This window comes from Myotis myotis, unplaced genomic scaffold (genome assembly GCF_014108235.1).
Source record: "Myotis myotis isolate mMyoMyo1 unplaced genomic scaffold, mMyoMyo1.p scaffold_m19_p_16, whole genome shotgun sequence".
NCBI classification, from domain to species: domain Eukaryota; kingdom Metazoa; phylum Chordata; class Mammalia; order Chiroptera; family Vespertilionidae; genus Myotis; species Myotis myotis.
The window spans coordinates 26,724,215-26,747,212 of record NW_023416320.1 but is presented as its reverse complement, the minus strand read 5'-3'; the positions used below and the strand labels follow the sequence as shown (position 1 = coordinate 26,747,212).

Below are 22,998 nucleotides of genomic sequence, written 5' to 3'. Positions count from 1 at the left end.
CCAAAGTCCCAGCAGGGTCTGGCGGGCTGCGTGGGAGGCGTGTCTGGAGCCTCACTTGGCATCTCTTTAGGTTTAGGGCTTGGTGTCTCTTCCTCACAGCCCAGGGCCCTTTGGGGTTTTATTCTGATGAGGGTGAGGGCGCAAGCCCTGTGCGCAGGCCTCAAGTCCAAAAGGTGCTGCAGGCCTTCAAACAAAAGGCCCAAACGGGTATTTATATCCTGGCAGGCCCCTGCCAAGCGAAGCCTGTGTGCTTTGAAAACTCCCCCGGAGAGCCGGAGCCGGAGGAGCGAGGCGTGTGCCGCTCACTCGCCCGGGAGGATGCGCTCCCGCGTGGCAAGTTGAGGCCTGAGCCCCGAGGTTTCTGCAGAGGCAGAGGCCCGCCTGCAGCGCACGTGTGCTCAGGGGCAGGGGTGCAAGTGAGCGGGGCAGGTGAGCTGCGGGGAGCCAGTCTCTCACTCCCCACACCCAGCCTGTACCTAGAGCAAAACCTGTTTTTTCTTGTTGCCCTAAGAATGCAGAGGTGAAGAGAGGTTTTTCCATTCATCTATCCCTGTTCTCAAAGGAGAACGCTTTAAGTTTGGGGGATGGGGGGGGGGGAATCACCTCAATGGCAATAACTTCTATTGACTGAGTAGCTCACTGTGTGCCAGGCCCTCTACATCTGATCTATGTTAGCACTCTGGCTGTGCGGGTCAATTCACATCACCCAGGAGCTTGTTAGAGAGGCGGGTTCTCAGCCCCACCCAGCCCTGCAGAATCGGAACCTGCTTTTTCACAAGCTGCTCAGGTGATTCCTGGGCACATTAAAGTCCGAGAGGGCTCATCTGTTCTCGTAATCATGGAAGGAGGTAAGTCAGGCAGTGAGTCAGGAAGTCGAGGCCATTCCCAGGTGAGGAAATGGGCTGAAAGAAGCAGGAACGTGGCCACTGTGGTTTTAGCGCCGGTAAGACGTAGAGCCCATTCAAGCCCAAGTTCATGTGATTCCCAAGCTGGTTCCCTCTGTCCACACTGTGGAGGGGAAGTAAAATGAGAAGGTGAAGGGGCAGGCAGGCCTGGTGAGGAGGGAGTGGCCGTGGGAAGGACACTCAGCCACGGGTGGGTGGGTGGTCTCAGGCCCTGGAGAGGGAGGGTCTAGGGCAGTGGTTCTCAACCTTCCTAATGCCCCGACCCTTTAATACAGTTCCTCATGTTGTGGTGACCCCCAATTTCATTGTTACAAATTGAACATAATTAAAGCATAGTGATTAATCACAAAAACAATATGTAATTATATATGTGTTTTCCGATGGTCTTAGGCGACCCCTGTGAAAGGGTCGTGTGACCCCCAAAGGGTCGCGACACACAGGTTGAGAACCACTGGTCTAGGGTGTACTAGAGGGAACTCAGAGAGGGGGGCCCTGGATACTGGAGGTAGGTTTCCCCAACTCCTCACTTTTGTCAAAGGCCAGACAAAAGTTCTGAGCCTCCTTCCGGCAGGGAAATTCAAGCTTTTGCATTTAATCCCAGTGATTAATATACCTCAGGTCCAAGGAGTTTAGCTCTCTTACCCACTGCCCTTAGAACTGACCATCGAGGGGGAGAAAGTACTCCAGGAGACAAGCAAACCTGAATATTCTAGGCATTGACTTGACAATACTCTGCAAACATTTATAGTCTAGGAAGAGCTTTTCATCCACTAGCTCAGTGGTCGGCAAACTCATTAGTCAACAGAGCCAAATATCAATAGTACTTCTTCAAAATAGACTCGCCCAGGCCGAAAACTGACTTCTGCACATGGGCAACGAAGTTTCAATCGCACTGTATGCACGCCCGCATGTGGTATTTTGTGGAAGAGCCACACTCAAGGGGCCAAAGAGCCGCGTGTGGCTCATGAGCCGCAGTTTGCCGACCATGGCACTAGCTAATCGGCTCCTTAAAAGGACTTGGGGAATGTCACTAGTACTGTTTTGCCGTTGAGAAAACTGAGGCACAGAGAGGTTAGGTGGTTTTCCTGCGGTCACACAGCTTTGGGGCAGGCTGGAGTTGAGGTCCTCTGACTCCAAGTCCAGAGGTGTGAGCTCAGCTGCTCCTGATGGGGAAAGAGATCTCATCACAGGTCCATGGTGCCCTCGCTCAGTGTCACCCAACGACATGGTCTTGCTCTAATTCTAACCGAATGAGTTTACTGGACAGACTCATGGACGAAGAGGAAAGCAGCCCGCAGCCCACATGGGGAGTGTGACTGTGCCTTTTTGGATGTCAACTGGCCAGCAGGCATTCTTGGTTTACCTGAGTCAGGGTTATGCTACATATGGTTCGTTCTACTTCACTTGCTTCTACAAGACCAAGGAGTGCACATAGGTATACGAGATAAAGATGTCAATAAAATGTGGAGCTTGCACTAGTTCATAGGCATCACCAAGCGACAACAGCTGGATGCAGAATACAGCAAGAGACAGAGGACTCCTCGCTGCAGACACCCACTTGCTCCAAGCTCCTGCCTTCGGCCTGCAGGGCCACCTGCTCTGTCTTGGAAGCTCTCAGTTCTCCCTGATCTTTGAGCGAAGCCCGTGGGCTGGCTCAGGCCTCCCTGTACATTTTGGCCAAACCTGGAAATGCTCTCCCTCCTGAACTTCCAGAAGGGATGCCTGTCCCCTTCTGCCTCGAGCAGCCTCAACCCTGCTCGAGCCCCTCCACCAACAACCCCCTTTTGGTTTTGAAAACATAGCCCTATGGTTATTCAGGTCCTAAATTGCTGTGTGGTTGTTTTTTTAATTCAAATTTTAGCATACCCTTTGAATTGTGCCAATACCATCACTAGGACTGTGCTTCATTAGACTGTCGCATGAATTGTGAGGCTCTGCTGCACCCCAATTGCCCCCCAAAGTGCTATGATTTTTCCATTTTTCTGAATGCAAGTTTCTACAGGAATGCATATATCATTTTATAGTGGAAATGCTTACACAATGGGAATGTTATAGGTACTAATAACTACATAATAATGTATAATATATACAGTTATTAAATATTGAACATGTTAATAGTGTTAAATATTAAAAACTATATTACATATTTGATTAACAATCATTTGAGTACCCCTATGTACCTGCTTCTGTGCTAAGCACCAGATAGACATAAATAACTAAGACCCAGTCCCTACCCTTAGGAGTTCATAGTATGAAAAAGGAGAAAGACAAATAACAGACTGAGTGTGAGACAGGACAGTGTATACGGAGGGGTACAGGTGGAAGCAGCTAACAGATGCCTCATCTGTCTCAGGATGAAGACCACACTCCTTACCCAGGAGCCTCCGAGCCCTGCGAGGTCGGGCCCCTGCTCATCTCTCTCCATCTCACCTTCCCCTGCTGTGTTCTGGGCTCACCATGTGCTAAGTTTCTTGAAATCACTGTGTAGCTATGATGTCCTACTCTCTCTCTCTCTTCAATGCTCTGTCCTCCCTCTTCCCCTAATTAACCCTGATTTACCCTGTAGGACTGAGGAGATAACTTATAAAGTGCTTAGAATCATGTAAGCAGGTATGTTACTTACTATTATCTATACTAATAAAAGCCTAGGCAGTCCTCACGCCCTTGCATAATGCCCTCATGTCATCACAAGATGGCCACCACAGATGGCCGACACAAGATCGCCGGCAGGGGAGGGCAGTTGGGGGGGACCAGGCTGGTAGGGGAGGGCAGTTAGGGGCGATTGGGCCAGCAGGGGAGGGCAGTTGGGGGCGATTGAGCCAGCAGGGGAGCAGTTGGGCATCAATCAGGCTGGCAGGCAGAAACAGTTAGGGGCAATCAGGCAGGCAGGTGAGCATTTAGGAGACAGCAGTCCTGGATTGTGAAAGGGACGTCTGACTGCCAGTTTAGGCCTGATCCCTTAGGGGGTCCCAGATTGGAGAGGGTGCAGGCTGGGTTGAGGGACACCTCCCGCCCTGTGTGTGAATTTCATGCACCGGGCCACTAGTTATTGATAATACTTAACTATCCTCAATTGACTATGCGCTTCTTCTTGAGCACAGAGACATAGAGTGACTTGGCCAGTGTGAATTATTCTCAGAGCTGGGGAAGTTCCATTGAATTGATTCTATTTCTCCATTTTCACTCGAACCCAGCACCATCCATTAAACCCTTGGTCCTAACCAGCGTGGGGGAAAGGGTACTGGTCTTGTAGATGGGATGTCTGAGGTGAGTGTGGTCCTGGTCCTCTGGCACCATCTGTGCCCTCACACTGATCACTTCTCTCCTTGAGACCTTGGTTTCCTCATCAGCCAGGTGGGGTTCTAAACAGAACCTGCCTCCTTGGGCTGCGTGAGGGACCAGTGTCGTGGTGCCCAACACAGTCCCGCACGTGGGAAACAGCAGCTCTCATGATGAGTGTTATCAATGAATCACAGGACACTTCAGTGCCCTTCCAGCTTTAAATGTGCACACATTTCCCATCTTCCTGGCTCTGGACCCCTGGTCCCCAGAAAGTGCTGGGCATATGGAGCAAAATCCCAGTGGGATTCTCCCTGCAGGCCCCGTTATTCCCTTTGAGCCCATGTTAAGCTTATCAAATTTCTAGACAGTTTATTCCATTCCATGTTCATTCAGCAAACATTTCTCAGATGACTAAGGAACTCAGGGTTTGGTAAGCATGTCACTGTGTCCTGGGGGGATGGCCTCACACTGACGAGAGAGCAATCGTGGAGTACGGGGAGGGAGCGACGGGCTCTGGGTCCGACTGGACAAAAGGAAGGAAGGTCAAGTTAAAAGAAGGTGAAAAGCTAACGGCCACTCTGGGGAGCCTTCATTCTGCAATCCGGAGTGTAGTCTTACGTTGCCTGTCTTTGCTCCAGAAAATGTTTTACCTTAGTCACCAACAACAGCCAGAAAAAAAAAATCACTAACATTAAAAAAGAAATCACTAATGAATGACTAACACAATGGCCACCACTTCCTGAGTGCTCGCTCTGTGCCAGGCACTGGACTGGGTCCTCGTGTCTTATCTTTCTTTCTCACATCAACTCTGAGCAGCAGGTATTCATATACCCATTTTACAGGTGGCAAGCCTGATACTTGGAGTGATCAAATAAACTGGCCAGTGTCAGAGGAGTAGGAAGTCCAGCACTAGGGTTAGAACTCTGGCCTGATCGAGTACAGTCTTTCCATTCTTCCCAGACACGGCTGCTTATACACTGGCTTCAGGACTGGAGTGGCTGGAAACTGGGACCATCTCTCCCACCAACCCCACCTACTCTTCCACTAAGACTCCCAAAGAGTACGGAGGAGGCTGAGTTTATAACCTCCCTGGGGTGTGTGGGTGCAGACTGACGCCTTGAATGAGAACACCGAACTCTACTCTAGAATTGATCTGAATTTATTTCCAAACATTGCCCCCTCAGAATTGTCAAGTACAGTCAACACTCTGGAGATGTGCCCAGCACCTGGCAGGGCTGTGTCTGTTTTGCTCACTGCTGTCTCTTCATCCTTCCAACAACTCTTTAGGGGGCACTGACTATGGGCCATGCGCTGGGGAGATAAAGTGAGCCCTGCCCTTGCACTGGGGTCGGAGACAAAAGACTTCAATGATATTATTGCGCTAACTGAAGCTCATGTAATGGTGGCAAGATTGCCAAGACAGGCCCACGGGAGTACAGCAGGTGGGTGTGGGGGGACCTGAAAGAAGCAGCAGCGAAACAAGCCAAGAGGGGAAGAGCTGAGAAAGCCAGAGGAAGGGTGTGTGGGACTGTGGTGGGAGGGGCCAAGGTGGACACCGACAATGGAAGGAGGCCAGAGAAAGAGCAAAGGCTAGACGTAGGGACTTGCAGTCCTTTCAGGAAGTTAGGCCTTTACCTAGGACTGATGGGAAGTCTTGGGTCTGTAGTTGCCAGCACATGGTGGCCCTCAAAAGTATTTGTTGAATGGATGGCGGAATCTATCCATTACCCTAGGCCCCCTTCATGTCTTCCAGCAATCTGAGAAGCCACGCCTGGGCCCCTGCCATCTTTACAAAGGGCAACCACAGGGCAATCTGATTTGTATAGGGAAACATTCTCCCCGGGCACCTGGCCTGAGCCCCCATCAGTCCCCGGGAGCCCTGGCTCCAGCACGGCTGCTGGCAGATGTGCGGGGATGAATGCACCTTTGATTACAGCTCATGTTTCGGAGGGAAAGACACAGCTCCCTGGAGATCGGGAATCTATGAAAATGAGCCCTTGCAAAAGAGACGTAAGTGAGCTGGAAACATAAGCCCTCTGGGCGGGCAGTGGTTTCTTTCTTTAAAATAAACAACAGCAAAGAGAGGATCAACCTGGACGAGAATCAAGCTCTTCATAATCCCTAACGGGCAGGACTCAAAAGCCAGTTGCAGACGGAGGCTGAAGAGACTGGTCTTCGAGAAAGTTGTAGCAGGTGAGGATGGGCGCACATATGCCCCCATATGGGTGTGTCTGCCTCCCTCCTTGGTGGGAAACTCAGCTCCTACATAGCTTCCAGGGACATTTATTCGACCACAATTTCTTTACCACAGGGAGACTGCCTGACCCAGCTTAGAACGTGGTTGCTACTGCTCAAGAGCTTTGTGTCCACAGACAGAATATTTATCCTCTCTGAGCTTTAGTTCTGTCATCCACAAAACAGGATGTGATGGGGATGAAATAACAGAATAAAAGTTGGGTCCTGGGGTTTGAACCTGAGTGTCTGAATAGAATTGTCCCATTTCCCTCCACACTGCTTTTTCAACCTGGGACATGTCCTCCCCCGCCCCCCCATGATTATCTGGCACATAATAGCTGCTTAATAAATGCTGTTTCTGCTTCCATGCTTCCACACATCTCTTATCTCCCCGCCCATGTTTAGCACAAATCTGGGTATCCAGGAGGTGCTGAATAGTAAACCCATGTACATTGGACCCTCCCAGTGGAACACAGTGGCTGTGAATACAGAAGGAAAAGGCAGCTAGCTGTGTTTTTCCTCTATTGCATCCTGTTCTGAACCCTTTCTTAAATGTGTTAAGTATTACTTGCCTTCAGGGTCAAAATAAAATTTCCAGAGATTTCCACTTTGCACTCATAAATGATTCTCGCTAAACTCTTTTTCTTTAAAAAAGTGTGTGTGTGTGTGTGTGTGTGTGTGTGTGTGTTTGAGAGCAGAAATATACTGACTCATAGCTGGAAAAAATCTCTCTCCAACACATTCCAAATTTGTCGAGTCACATGAATTGAGTAAGAACACGATGTGGTGGCTGGTCCCAGGCTGGCGAGCAGCTCACCAGGGACACGGATGTCATCTCTCCCTTCCCTGCCCCCTGCTCCAAGCAGGAGTATGGAGTGTGTGTTGGGGGGGGGGGAGGGGGGCTCTGCAGTCAGCAGTGAACTTGAGGCAGCTTCAATGAACACAAGGATTGGAAAGGATCTGGCAGCTACCTAAAGCCAAAGTTGAATTGTGCAAGGCGGTGAATAAAAAAATCTTTTCTTTTAAATTTGCATGTAGGATCGCCAAAAATGAACAACTTCATTTACTGACTCAAGTCAATCCTGGGCACTATCTCAAGTACGTTACATGCATTAGACTCATTTAATCTTCACAGCTGCCATGTTAGGTGATTATGATTTATCCTCATTTTACAAGGGGGGAAACTGAGTCACACAAGTGCTAAGTAACCTGGCCAAAGTTCCACAGTGTGCGGGCGGTGGAGCTAAGATTCAGCCCAGTGTAGCTCTAGAACAGATGCTCCTATACACCTGGTCATTTGTTAAAAAAGGAAGGAATCCTTCTGCACAGAAGAAAATTCCACTCAGTCCACAAATCTCTCTCTAACACTTAAAATACAAACACTGCACCAGATGTCGAAGGGGAGGTGGTGGTAGGCAGGGGAGAAATGGGGCCGACTGGTTAGCTTGGCCCATGAGTTTGAAATTGCATAGAAGAGCTATGATGTACTAGTATGCACAACTATTTACAATAAAAGTAAGTGGAAATGCCAACAGCAGGATTCTGAGGTGGCAGGGATGGGGAGGGCTTGGTAAGGCGATGACTATGGGGTGATCTGGAAGGGCTTCCTGGTGGAGGTGCCATTTAAGCTGGATTAGAGGATGTGTAGGATTCAGACAGGAGATGGCCAGAGGAGGTCCTGCCTGTTTAACACCAGCGAGTACACACAGGTGGCCGGTGGCCCTGGAGCGTTCCCATTTTGGTTCTGATTTGGGATCCACCCACTTCAGGTGGGAACATCATCCTTGGGGTGTGACATGGCAGGTGAGGAGCACAGGCAGAGGGGAAAGAGGAAAAGAAGCATCAGGGAACTAAAAGATGGGGGAGGGAGGCAGGACAACAGAGCAAGAGGGGAGGGGTGCAGATCTGGCCGGCTCAGGGGCTCCAGACCCACCTCCACCTGGGGCCTGGGTTTCTCCGATCGATGGGGAGGAAAATGAAGGAAGTGCCCGGATGTTCCAGCAGGGCGGAACTTGGAGAGCTCCCCATTCATCCCCTCACTCTGTAGATGAGATAACCACGGGTCAGAGAGGCTGTGTTAGTGAACATCCAGGGATTTGAAATCCAGTTTGCAGGACAAAGACTCATGGGTCCCACCTCCCGGGCTGGCTGCTTTTCCCATACCTGCACCTCTGGGGGCATGCTGACCCCCGTCAGCCGTCCAGGAAGTTCCAGGCAGGCTGTGGGAGGGAGCACCCCACATATGTCCAAGGCAATCAGGCTCCTACTCCCCCAGGGCCCCGGAAGGCTCAGCCATAGACCCTGCGAGGTGCAGATCCAGGGTCTCCAACCTGGGCCCAGCCCACCCAGCATGCTCCCCACTCAATGTGGCTGGCACGGACAGCCCCTCCTCACCCCCCACTCAGGAAGTTTCCAGGAAACCATGACCGTGACTGCGGCCCTGGCTTTCCTCGATAAGAGGTACATCTGGTGTGACTCACGGCTGGATTTCCGCCCAGGGTCTTACATCTTGAGTGGGGAGCATATTCTCTCCAACTGACACCCTGCCCACCCGCCGTGACAATGGAGGCTGTGGCTGCCCTGGCCAGCTCACGCTGAAGCCACCCAAATGGCGCCTAGGCCCCTGGCCTGACATCACCTTCAGAACTGGCTTGAGCCTGGCTCCCAGATACCAGGCTTTCCAACCAAATTCCCCCGCCCTCTGGAATGCTTGTCTTCCGCCCTACACATCCTCCTCCTCCTCCCTCGGCCAGCTCCACGGCCCTCCTGCTCTCCCCCGAAAGCCCAGGAAGCTGGCACCACACCCTGGAGGGCTGCGCAGAGGTCCTGTGTCCCTGCAGGGTGGTGGGACCCCGAGGGTGGCACCATGTGCAGTAACAATCCCAATCACTATTCTCAGCTTGTAGGGGCACTGAGTGTGCCCACCTGCAGGCTATGGCACTTCCTGTCCCCCCGCCAAGAAGACTGTCTCCAGCTTCTGGTCAAAGTCACCTCCCCGGTGAGGCCTTTCCTCTGCTTCTGCCCTCTATTTCACTCCTGTTTTATACCCTAAAGGAAAGACAGCCCATGTCCTGTTCTCAAATTGTGGACTTGTTATTGGATGACATATTTACTTGTTTGTTAACTGGCTCCTCCAGGAAGAAAGAGGATAAGAGATCAGCTCCATCCGGCTCACCACCAGCTTCCCAGCACCCAGCAGAGTGCCCAGCATCAACTACGTGCTCAATAAATGTCCCTCAAGTGCAGGAATGAGTGTGCCAGGCACTGTGGATGTGCGTTCATCTCACGTAATCCTCACCCAAACCCTGTGTGGTGAGTGTCATTGTCTCCATTTCACAGCGAGGAATCCGAGGCTCAGAGAAGTTGAGTAGGTTGTCTAAGGCCATGCGGTGAGTGAGTGGCAGAGGTAGGAGTCAAACTTGAATTTGTCTGATAGAAAAACTCATGCCTTTGACCACTGGACTCTGCTGCTTGCCCTCAACGTGTTTGGAATTCTCATTTTAAGGACACAGGAAATACCTGTGGATCAAATGATCTGGAATGCCATGTGTTATGGACTGAATGTCTATCCCTCCAATATTCACATGTTGAAGCTCTAACCCTCAGTGTAGTTGCATTTGGAGAAGAGACCCGTAAGGGAACAATTTAAGATGAAATGAGGTCATAAGGGTGGGGCCCTGATCCCCTAGAATTAGTGTCCTTATACAAAGAGACAACAGAGTGCACTCTCTCTCTCTCCCCTCTCCCTTCCTTCCCCCTAAGGCATGCGTGCTGAAGAAAGGCCATGGGAGGACATGGTAAGAAGGTGGCTGTCTGCAAGTGAGGAAGAGTTCTCACCAGAAACAGAACTGGCTAGAACAGGGATGGGCAAACTTTTTGACTTGAGGGCCGCACTGGGTTCTTAAACTGGACCGGAGGGCCGGAACAAAAGCATGGATGGAGTGTTTGTGTGAACTAATATAAATTCAAAGTAAACATCATTACATAAAAGGGTACGGTCTTTTTTTTTTTTTAGTTTTATTCATTTCAAACGGGCCGGCTCCGGCCCGCGGGCCGTAGTTTGCCCATGGCTGGGCTAGAACCTCGATCTTGGACTTCCAGCCTCTGGAACTGTGAGAAAATAAATTTCTGTTGTTTAAGCTGCCCAGTCTATGGTATTTTGTTATGGCAGCCCAACCACATGAATACACCATGCTTTATGGAAGCTTAATTGCCAAATATAGAAAGATAAATTATCTCCCTGCCTCATCTCCTTCCCTCTCTCATGTAAGCACTAAATGTAGACAGGAACAAGAACCTGAGGTGCTCCAACGAGTCTGGATCTGGTGGCCTGTGGTTCAAACACCAGCCACAAAGTTGTTCTGCTGGGCTGGCACAATGTTTTTAAAAAATGAGGAATCAAAATGCCCTCAGGCAGGGCACACGCTCTCCAACTCTTCCACACACAGCACGGCTCCCTGCTGTCCTCAGTTCCGCAGGCTGTGTCAGGTGCCAGTGACTCCCTGTGAGCTGTACAGGGTGCCCTGAGGCAGAGCGACAGTGGGGCGGGGAGAAGGGCACGGGCCATGTCAGATCAGAGGAAGCTGCATGGAGGAGGTGGCTTTGGCCTGGTCCATGAAGGGTGGGTGGGAGGGAGTGTGCATTCCAAGGAGGTGAGCAAAGGGACCAGAGGAAGAGAGTGGCCTGAGCAGGGAGCTGTGGGTGGTTGTGTGTGGCTAGAGTGAAAGATGTACAGCTAGGACGTGGTGGACGGGCAGGGCAGAGGGCACAGGGGGCTTGGACACCACACCAAGATTATGGACATTGTTGTCCGGGAGTCATGACCAGGAATCCCAGAGGCTTAAACCAGGGAGGGGACACCAGACGATGTGGGTGAACATGTTGATTATCACTTTCTAGCTGTGTGACTGTATGCACCCTTGCTTGGGGCTGTGTGGCATCCGGCTTCCCATCTGTAAAACGGGCATCTTAGTTAATACTGTCTACCTCAAAGGGGTCCTATGAGGATTAGAAGGAAGTAAAATGTGAAAAGCCCCTAGCACAGTTCCTGGCTCATCGGAGGCACTCGATCTAATACACCCACATTATAATGTGTATGTATTACCATTCAGTGGTGTGGGAGGTGGCTGGGGGCTGTCAAAGCCCAGTCACTAAGATTACTCCAATGAAGTAAGAGAAACCCTAAGGAAGAACCCAGGAAACACTTGTAGGAGGCAGGAGGGGCTGTGACCTTAAGATCAGCCTTCTCAACCTCTCTGTTTTCTCCTCTGTAAAATGGGGCTCTCCCTCCTGTCCACACGTGGTTCCTGTGTGAATTAAGCGTAAAAAGAGACATGAAGGTACTTTTGAAGTTATGAAATACCAGGCCACCGTAAGGGTTTCATTTTCCTTTTCCTACACAGAAGGGAAAGATGTCTGGGGGTGGGTTGGGGTGTAGATATGTACCTGAAGGCTCTTGTGCCTGCAAATCATTGAGGCAAGAAAATTAGCAAAGAACAAGACAGCAAGATGCAAGCACGAACTTGACAGAAAGAAAGTCCCCATCTTGGACCTTTCCTCTGATATCCTTGGCTCAGCCCTGCTGCACCCGAGTTGCCAACACATCTTGTTAATCCTCACCCAAGTTTATGTTCATTAATGAGAGAGAGGGGGAGAGAGAGAGAGAGAGAGAGAGAGAGAGAGAGAGAGAGAGAGAGAGAGAAACATCAATGTGAGAGAAACATTGGTTGGCTGCTTCTCATAAAACTGGGGATAGAACCCACAACCTTTTGGTTTACTGGACGACACTACAACCAACTGAGTCACCCAGCCAGGGCCACCCAATTTTCGCATTCACACCAATGACTCAAAACTGCTCTCAGATTCCCATCCTCAAAAGCGTAGAGTTTTCAAGCTGGAAAATAGGATTGAACGCAATCTCCCCCCCATTTACAGATGAAGCTGAGAGTCATGAAAGAGAGCGGTCTTCAGGAGACAGACAGCCTGAGTTCACACCCAGATTATTAGCTGTGTGACTTTGGCTAAGTTACTTGACATCTCTGTGTCTCTGTGACTAGGATTACCTGGGGTTGATGAGTACTGACTCCCCCAGAGTGGTTTGGGGGATTAGATGAGTTAATAAGTATAAAGCACCCGTAATGTGCCTCACACCTGATAACAATAGGAGTTATTCTTTAAGGCCATAGAGTAGTCCAGTGGTAGACGTGGGAATATGCATCTTTTGACTCCACCGTGTACTCTTTGCACGGCCCCACACTGAAATATTTGATTCTAATCAATACACTATGTTTACTAAAGGCAGAAACATGGACTGAGCTGTTTTTGGAGAAAAGACCGCATTCCTGCGTGACCCATTCCTGGAGCATTCCTGGCCACCCCGATCCGAGAGTAACTGAACAGAGCAACACCGCTTCCTAGACACCTTCCTTACCACCTGGCGATGCATCATCTAGGGAGGCAGCACAAATAGTTCCCCAAGTTTTAAAAATTAAACAAGAAGGCTACCCAAATCAACTCAGAGCCGTCAATTCGGAGCCACCTGCTTAGATGTCATGGGCACGGCGACAGTCGCTCCAGTACTTCCGGGCATCACATTTCCACGTCCACAGGTCTCACCTACAGTCTTTCCTTTCTGCCTCATCATAGCTGGCGACTCACAATGTGGTTTCTGGAGTTAAACTGGTTAGTTCAGATCCCGCCGCCACCACTCACTGGCTGGGGAGCCAGGGCAGATTTATGACTGTCTCTGCACCCCCCACAAAGGAGGATATGACAACACAACACCAACATCGTGGGTTGTTGGGAGAGCTGAGGTCATGCCTACAAAGCCAGAGCCTGCCCGAAATCATTCCCTCATCCGGGAAATGTTTACCTGGTGCCTAAGACACGCCAGGTACCGAGGACAGCAGCGGCCACCCAAACAGTGTCCCTCCCTCCACGGAGATGAATGAGATGGGGAAAGCAGACAATTCCACACGCAAACACACACACCATGACCAGTAGCCATCTGTGCTCTGATGAAGAAATGGAGGGTGGAGAGCTTAGGGGTGCTGGTTTAGCTATGGCCTAATGGTGGTCAAGGCCTCTTTGATGGAACATATTTGAGGCAGAACCTGGAAGAAACGAGGGAGAAAACCACAAAGGCAGCTGGCGGAAGTATTCCAGGCTAAGGAAACAGCAAGTGTGAATGTCAGCGGGTGTGGGTGGGGTTCAAGGCTGAGTGGAAAGGCCAGGTGGCAGCTGGGATGGTGATCATGTGGGTGATCATGTGGGCTGTGTGGATGCCATGAAGGCTCTGGCTTTTACTCTGAGGGAGATGGGGAACCAGCAGAGGGTTTGGGACAGGAAAGTGACAGAACCTGGCTTATGTTTAGAAAATGTAGCTGTGAGGAGAGCAGAGTCCTGGGGCGTGAGAAACAGGCAGTGCAGGGGAAGAGCAGTGGGTGAGAGGCGAGCCCATAGGACAGCCCATGGCCACCGCTACAGCCATGTGACAGATGGCAGGATGAAAACTAGAGTAGAGTGACAGAGTTGGGAGATGCAGCAGCCCCACCAAAGTGGCCACTTGAGCCTGCGCTGTGCATGATAACTCCAGAGGTGCCACTCACATCCACCCAAATGGGTAGGGCACCGCCTGGAGGGGTGCAACATGGTGGTCCCGGAAGGTGGTGGTCAGATTGGGGATCTATTTTGAAGACAGGACAGACAAGATCTACAGAGGGAACGGAGTGTGCGACAAAAAGAAGAAACCAGCATTATCTCAAGGATTGCATAAAGAGCAGTGCCTCTTGACATAGCTGGTGAAGACAGTCAAGAGCTAATTTTAGATGTGGTGAGCTTGGGAAGCTTCTACACAAAAGCCAGCTATGATGATGATGAAGGTGATGGTGAGTATGAAATGATGGCTAGTGAGGATTATGAGAAAAGCAAACATTGAGTGTATACTCTGTGCTGGGCTCTCCTTGAAGGACTTTAGACATATGAGCTCAAGGAATCTCCACGATGAGGTAGGCACCATTATCATCCCTATTAGATAGACCAGCATAGTATAGGAGTCACCTGGTTGAACAGTGCCCCACCGCCCCCTCAATAATATGTCCATATCTGACACCCCAGAACCTGTGAAGGTGACCTGATTGGGAAAGAGTCTTTGCAGGTGTACTTAAGGATCTCAAATTGCGATCACCCTGGCTTATCCAGATGGGCCCTAAATCTAATGACAAGTGTTCTCAGGGGAGACACCCTGGGGAGAAACACACAGACAGAGGAAGGTGATGTGAAGACAGAGGCAGGGAGATGTAGCTGCAAGGGAGGCCAACAGCCTCCGGAAGCTGAAGAAGCAGGAAGGGTTTTCCCCTTAGACTCGCCTCCAGAGGGAGCAGGGCCCTGTGGACACTTGATTTCAGACTTCTGGCCTCCAGAATGGTGAGCAATTAAATTTCTACTGTTTCAAGCCACCAGGTTTATGGTCATTTGTTATAGCAGCCATATGAAATGAATACAACAAGGAAAACCAGGAACAGAGAGGTGAAGTAACTTGCCCAAAGTCGCACAGCAAGCGAGCAGCAGAGCTGGTAAACTTCCGGCTCCAGAGTGGCTCACCCAGCAGGCAGGTGTTGTTAACCAGTGAAGACGTGGAGATCAGAGCCAAGGGCCACACGAGGAACGAGCTGGTGAATGGCAGCACCAGGCTCCCTAGCAGCGAGGCCAGATGCCTTTCCCACTCTCCATCCCCGCCTCTCCACTTGGAAAAACTCAGAAAGGCCCTTGTCCAGCCACTCCACTGCTTCTTGGCAGCCACCCCTTAGATCCACGGCTTTGCTGGGAATTCTACCCGATCTGGTGTCCACATGCATGAGCCATGAAGAGACCCCACTCGGATAGTGGCCTCGGTAAACAGATTTCAGTGGCACCTCGGGATTCATCAGGCACTGCGCATGCCTGGATTTCAAAAGCACCTCCTCTTTGCGTGACACTGAGAATCTCTTGGCTCCAGCCCACCCCGGCCACGTGGACTGAGTGAGCAGAGCTGGGGGAGGGATGATGGCCGCCCCTGAACCTCTGCCAGGGGCTAAAATTGGTCTCTGAAGAAACAGAGATTGTCCATTTCCTCTCCCTTGGATGCCCAGGAAAATATTTAACTGGGGAAACAGAAAACTGGGAATCTGGGGAAAACATCCTGCCCACTCCCCCAACCCCAGGCTTTGTCAGATCATCATTTTAACAGAGAGCCACTGTGGGACCCTGGACACACGGGGCCTGTGAACAGACCCCCTGCCTCTTCCCACACACGTTCTTGGGACACTCAGCGAGGAGTATTTGGGGTTTGGGGGTGGGAATCGAGGGAAGGGGAGGTGAATAAAATAATTAAATTCAGGTCAGTGGAGGGAGCTGCTGGGCTGAAATAAATTTGGGGGCCAGTGAGGGAAGGCAAGAGGCAGAGAAATGAGAGTTATGGCTGCTTCAGAAATGGGCTGTCTCTCCTGGGGCCCTGGCCTCTGGGGCCCTGGGCTGGTTCAGCAGCCCCCACCCCCATACAGGCACACACATACACCAGCACAACGACACACACGCTGCCTCTCAGAAACACACTTGGGCTAGGAGGTCATGAGGTGTTACTCCTATACTCACTCACTCATTCATTCCTCTAAATCAGGGGTCCTCAAACTACGGCCCGCGGGCCACATGCAAATACAAATATTGTATTTGTTCCCGTTTTGTTTTTTTACTTCAAAATAAGATATGTGCAGTGTGCATAGGAATTTGTTCATAGTTTTTTTTAAAACTATAGTCCTGCCCTCCAGTGGTCTGAGGGACAGTGAACTGGCCCCCTGTTTAAAAAGTTTGAGGACCCCTGCTCTAAATGTATATATATATATTTTTTTCCAAAATATATTTTATTGATTTTTTACAGAGAGGAAGGGAGAGGGAGAGAGAGTTAGAAACATCGATGAGAGAGAAGCATTAATCAGCTGCCTCCTGCACACCCCCCACTGGGAATGTGCCCGCAACCAAGGTACATGCCCTTGACCGGAATTGAACGCGGGACTCTTCAGTCCCCAGGCCGACGCTCTATCCAGTGAGCCAAACCAGCCAGGGCTAAATGTATATTTTGAGGACAGATTTTAAACCCACTCACAGAACTGACCCAGCCAAAAGCAATCTGTCATTTTAAGGAGGTCCCCACGGCAGACCTTTGACATTGACCTCAGTGAGGTGGCCTCGCCCAGACACGTTTGAAGCCTTCCCTCGGAGCTGTCTTCAGTTGGTTTAGGAGGCGAACAGTACCACTGGACACACTGTGTATCAATGCCCCTTATTCTGAGCACCTGTGCCCCACGCCTGTATTCAAAGGGAAGTCACATTCCTGGTTCTATGGATGTGACTGGTGCAGAGATTTGCCAACACCAGGGATAAGAATGTGTTGTGTGTGTGTGTGTGGGGGGGTATTCTTGGGAACTAAGAGGTTCTGAGTGTGGGACCATCTTTTGTATAAGTGGTAAGCTTCCCAAGGGGACCTCGATGCACACACACCCATTTGCAAAAGTGGGCTCTGAGGATTACGATTTTTAGAAGTCAGTTGTATATCTTGGCACCTGCTCTGGGCTTGGCCCTGGGCCAAGCACACGGAGGATAGAGAGCCACAAGGTACAAGACAAGGTCTGTCTCTATCTACCCGATGGGGGAACCAAGACCCATACGTGAAAAGTCACCTTGGGCAGATGACATCATGTGCCTGTCTGCGGGGCCTGGGTGGCTCTGTTGCAGAAACTCATAGGAAAAAGGCACCAGGAAGGTGGAGGTGGGGCCTGAACCCTATTTCAAAGAAGGGTGAGCACTGTGAGATGATGGGTAGAGGGGAGTGCTGGGACGGGAGGCAGGTAGGAGCCATACTCCATGGGGCATGAAAGGCAGACTTACAAGGGAGAGGTGTGAGACTGCTGACTGGGAAGCTCCCACAGGGTCAGGAGAACTTTCCAGGGATCCAGCCCTGGCAGGAGCCTCCCCATCCAACCCAGCACCACCTTGGAACAGATTCCTTTTGAGTGGCATCCAGGAATATCACAGGTGTATGCAAACTTGGAGTTGATTCCATACTGAGTGTGCATATCACAGCTTCAATGCGCCTCAGTTTCTCTATCTAGAAACTCATCTTCAGAACAGCAGCTCACATGCACGCGCAGCTGAACCCTGTTTTGAGCAGCTTACCTCTTTTGAACGCTATCACCACCATAACTTCACATGCTCTCGGCGACTACATTCTTTGGCCTCTCAAATACAGACGCTCCTCGACTTACTGTGGGATTTAGACCTGATAAACCCATCCTTACGTTGAAAATATCACAAGTTGAAAATGTATTTAATACACAGAACCTAGCGAACATCATCATAGCTTAGCCTCGCTTACCTTAAACGTGCTCAGAACCCGTACATCAGTTTATCCTCGGGCAAACTCATCCAACAGCGGTTACACTGTAGACTATGGGTTGATGGCATGGCTCGCTGCCACCGCTCAGCAGCACCAGAGGGTATTGTATGCATATCACTAATCTGGGAAGAGATCCAGATTCAAAACTGAAGAGTATGGTTCCTACTGAATGCAAATTGCTTTCTCACCATCGTAAACTGGAAAAGTCCTAAGCGGAAACTTCGTAAGTTGGGGACTGTCTGTAGAGCTAAACACAGCATTGATCTTACCTCAGAGATTTTTCTTTCTCCCTTTTTTTTTAAACAATAAAGGTGACTTCATGGGCTAATACAGTATTTTTTAATTTTTTTCTTTATTGTTGAAAGTATTACATACGTCGCCCTTTTCCCCTATTGACCTCCTCCAGCTGGCCCCGCCCCTGCCCAGGTCTTTTCTACCCTATTGTCTGTGTCCAAGGGTTATGCATATTATGCATATATGCATACAAGTTCTTTGGTTGATCACATCCCACCCACTCCCCTTCCCCCCAGCCTTCCCTCTAAGATTCTGCAGTTTGTTTTATGCTTCTATGTCTACCTCAGAGATTTTCTTGAGGCTAAAATCAAATAACATATATAAAAGAGGTCTTTTCATTACATGGCACTCTACAAAAGCTTATTATTGTTGTTGATGCTATTATAATTTCACCTGGCTTCATCTACTCAGAAGCCACAGCACGGTAAAGGTTATTTAAGGTCTGAGTACAACATTAAAAAAAAAAAGAATCACTTTCAAACATTAGCAGAGGAAAGGTCCCATGGAGATTGGCAACAGAAAAAGTTACCCAGAGCCTGAAACCTTAGAAGGTAGGACATCGGGGTTTTTTGTTTGTTTCTTGTCCCAGGCCCAGCGTTCTGAGAAGGGGTCACTAATGGTTCCCTGGTTCCCTGGCAGCAGAAGGAGCACAGCGCCTTGCCAGGGGCAGCATTCTTTGCAGACAGGCTGCCCGGGCACAGGCCGGAGCTCCCCCGGCTCACTGAAAGCATTTATTCAGAGTCCGGGAGCAAGTGAATACGACCTGCTCTTTGCCATCAGAAGGCCGAGTGTTTGGGGAAACATATCCTCCTTCCAAAAATAAATGCAAATCAATCTCCCGACTCCCTGCCGCCGCCCCCCCCCCCATCCCAGTCTCTGAAACCTGTTCCTCTGCAGACTTTCCCACCATCAGCCACCCTTCAACCCGCTGGGAGGTTGGGAGCCACCCTTGGTTCTCCCTCCCATCCACGTCCACGTCCAGTCCCCTGTCGGCCACCTTCTGGCCACATCTTAGCACCCGTCCCCTCTCCTGATCTTCATGAGCACTACGGTCCCCTCCTGCCTGAACTTCCATAGCTGCCTCCCAAGTGGCCTCCCTGGCTCCACCATGGCTCTTTCCCCTCCACCAAGAGATCGTCTAAAAAGTAGACAAGATCACAACACTCTCCTGCTTGCGCCTTCAAAGGCTTCCCACTGAGCTCAGCACAATCCACATTCCTTTACCAAGTCCTCCAGGCCTAAGCGATGGGGCTCCTGCCTGTCTTTCCCGCTCACTCTCCCCTGAGACTCTCTGTCCTCACCTGTGGAATGGGCAGAATCACACCTCCCTGGTTGTGAGGCCACCGGGGGTGGGGATACATAGAAGTGCTCTGAAACCCGGAAAGTGCAGCAGCATCGGACCGGTGTCCCATTTATAATTGGGCTTTTGTGTTTTTACTCTGGTTTTCATGGTTTCCAGTTTCATGAATTGGTACCTTTTATTGTTTGCAATTTTATATGCTTCTCAGATAGAAGGATAATTATCTGCACAGGGTAGTATTGAAAACTACCATGACAACATCTCAGAATCCAGAGATAACAGCCCAGCCAGCTACGCTGTGCATAAAACTTACACAATGTTTGTTCTTCCCCGGGCAGAAAATCAGTTTTAACTATGCATTCAGATTGCTAGAGGCCTAGTAAGGTCTTATTTAAATTATAAACCAGTTAACTCCCTTATGAAAATGATACGAAGAAGGATGTGATCTTTATCTCTCCAATTTTTCAAGAGCAGCAGATAACACGTGTTAAGCTCCTACTTTGTGTCGGTCCCTGTACTAAGCATTTTTATGCTTTCCCTTTGTTAATATTCACCACAACATCAAGAGGTATTAGTATCATCCAGACAAGATAGCTGGAGCTCAGAGAGGTTAAGTAACTTGCCTAAGGTCACACAGCTAGTGAGAAATAGAGTTCCAACCCTTTGGTCTGTTTTGATTAGCCCTTGTTCTTTGGTTCTATCCTATGTGTGTTTGAGAACAGAGGGACCAGGAATTTATGTATTTGTGGGAGAGGGATAGGGACAATGGGGGATAGGCAAGGACAAGGCCACCAAGCCCTCACAGACAAAGGAGTTTGGGCAGTAGATTCTCCTTAACTTTAAGCTTCATTCTTTCATGTCTATATTCTAACTTGGAAAACTGCATAATGCCCAATAGGTTTCCCCCTCGGTGAAATAGAGTGCGATTTTCTCTTGTAAAGAGCAGTTATTGCCCTTTTGCTATTTAAACCAAGAAATGCCTGTGTGCATGTAAGGGACAGACAGACGAACAGAAATAGAAACAGACACAGAGAGAAACACACAGAGACACACAGCATTTAGTGACAAAGTGTTCCAGTGCAGAAGCTGGTGAAGGTGCTCTGGCCAGAAGGAGAGGTCCCCGGAGAATTTTCCCCTTTATTTCCCCAGTCACTTCACTCTCCACTGGCAAAACAATCACACCAAAGGAAGCAATGACAACGAGGACAATATCCAATTTACTTCCAGTTCTGCTCTTCTGCCCAGAACTCGCTGTGCAACCTCATGCAAGTTACCTCCTCCCTTTGGGCCTCAGTTTTTCACTAGTCAAGTGTCACCTCGCGATTCCAGCTCTCAGGCTGAGGAACGCTCTTATAGCCTTCATCTCCTTTGCTTTGACAATCTCCCTGAGGATGCGGGCAGGTCAGACTGGCCACGTGAAGCGTGGAGAAGGTGCACGTTTCAGTGGCAGCTCCTGGGCTAGAGCTGTGGACTTCCAATGCCAAGTCCAATGTCAGCTGACGCCACCAAGCTGCCTTCGGGGCCGTGGACAGAGCTGGTCCAGGACCCATGCATGTCTGTCCTCTTACAACAGAAAGGATAACTCTCTGAAGCCACTGCGTGGAGGCCTCTGGCCTCCCCAAGGGATCAGTGTCTGAGGGCAGCTCCTTCTTGCCTGCCTGCCTCCTCCCTCTTCTTTGCAGAAGGAGGAGAACAGGTAGAGGAGGCAAGAGATGCTGCAGGAGGGGCAGGGTGGCTTAGATGGCTTTCTGAGGTCCCTGCCAGATGTCAAATTAACTGGGGAGAGGGGGGCGGGGATGAACCACCACCACAAATGTGTGTGTGTGTGTGTGTGTGTGTTGGTGAGTGATGAGAATTAAGACCTAAGTGTGGTAAAAGCCCTTATGGCCACCCGTATTTCCTCTGTTTCATATTTCTTCACACATCAATGAGCTTCTTGTTATTAAGAGATGAATCTCCATGAGTTGGAGGGGAAAAGCTCCTTCATGAACACCCAGAAGCTGGGAAATGTAAGCCATGGCCCAGCCTCCTCCACTTCTTTCTGGTGAATGTTCCCTGGGATCCAGCACCAGCAATTTTTTTTTCCAGGGCCTTCCAGGCCAGCAGAAGGTCAGCCAGGCCAGAACCAGACAGAACCCCACCAGGCCGGGGGCTTCAGTGTGGCAGCAAACCGTCATTTCTACCTAAGCAGCTCAGAGCGCTGTAGATGCAACAATCCCCAATTCCAGTCCCCATTTCAAGTGGGCTATATGATATGAGAAGCACAGTGCTGTCCCATGGGTGTGGGCCAAAGGCCGCTACCCACAGGGTACAATTTGTGGGGAACTAATGAAAGCCTCCTGCAACCAAAAATACTATCCCCAACCTGCGTGGTGACCCCTTCCTGAACCTGGCTTCCAATTCCCATAACAGAGTCACTCATGGCTGAAATGGCAGAGAGGCTGGTGAGGTAAAGGAAATAGCTAGGACTTTGCTCTAGAAAGTTCTGATTGCACTGGTGGTGAAGTGCCATCTGAGATGACCACAGGTCCTCGATTTTTGAATCTGTGAACCCTATATAATAATGGGAACCATTGGCTGTAGACATCGTGCACAGGCCTGGCAGGTGTGTTCCGTGCAGGATTCATAATGACGCCAATCATGTCTAAGGTCTGTGAAAATGTTCATGGGCGGACGGGCCTGCTCCACCCCAACCACAACCTGTGGTTAAGGCTTCCCTTGCTGGTTTGCTAGTTGGGCTCTGAGAGATTGAGCTAGGGCAGTGGTTCTCAAAGGTGGGGGGGTGTCTCTGCATCACCAGGGCATTTGTTGCAAAGGCAAATTTTGGGGCTCTACCCCTAGGCTACTGAGTCAGCGGTTCTGGGGGTGAGGCCCCGCCATTTCACAAGCCCCCAAAGTGATCCCGATGGCTGCTAAAGCTTGACTACCGAGCTTAGGCAATAACCACCAAGTCTGGCTAGTGGTCAGAATTTCCTGGGACTATTCAGGGGAGACATGCAGGTTCCTGGGCCCCATCTCCAGGGGTTTCATTAGGTTCTGGGCGTCAGCATTTTAACAAATTTCCTGGGTGATTCACTGAGCTAGAGGTTGGGTTTGTTGGGAGAGGAAATCACACGGGCTGGAGTGAGGCAGGGATGGAGATGGCTGGGGAGGGGGTTGGGCAGTGCAGGTCTGGTGGGGCTGAGCGAGAAGAAAGCACCAAGGGCCACAGTTCTAGGTCCATTCCACAGATTTAAGGATCAAATCTACAACCTTCTCATTTTCCAACCAGGGAATCTGTGTCCGAAAGGGGGGTGACTATTCTAAGTTCACGCAACTCATGCCTGGAGGAACTGAACCTGAACCAGGGGCCCTGCATCCAAAGCCCATGCCCTTTCTGCTGAACCCATGCTCACATCTTTGCTCCTTCTCGGTGTCTCAGCAACAGGCCCTACAGCCAAGCCCTGAATCTGTGACCATGTTCCCAGTGGAGACCATAAGGATAAGATCCAAGGCAGAGTTGGGAGTCAGACCTCAGAACAGAGGGCACATTTAGGCTCAGCCACTGGGGTCTT

At 50.2% G+C, this 22,998-nt stretch overlaps 1 protein-coding gene across 2 annotated transcripts in view; it reads right to left on the bottom strand.

The window, feature by feature from the left end:
* The window catches only part of ZHX2 (zinc fingers and homeoboxes 2), a 122,729-nt gene that overhangs the window by 52,128 nt on the left and 47,603 nt on the right, over positions 1-22,998 (bottom strand). The gene's annotated exons all lie outside the window — the stretch shown is intronic.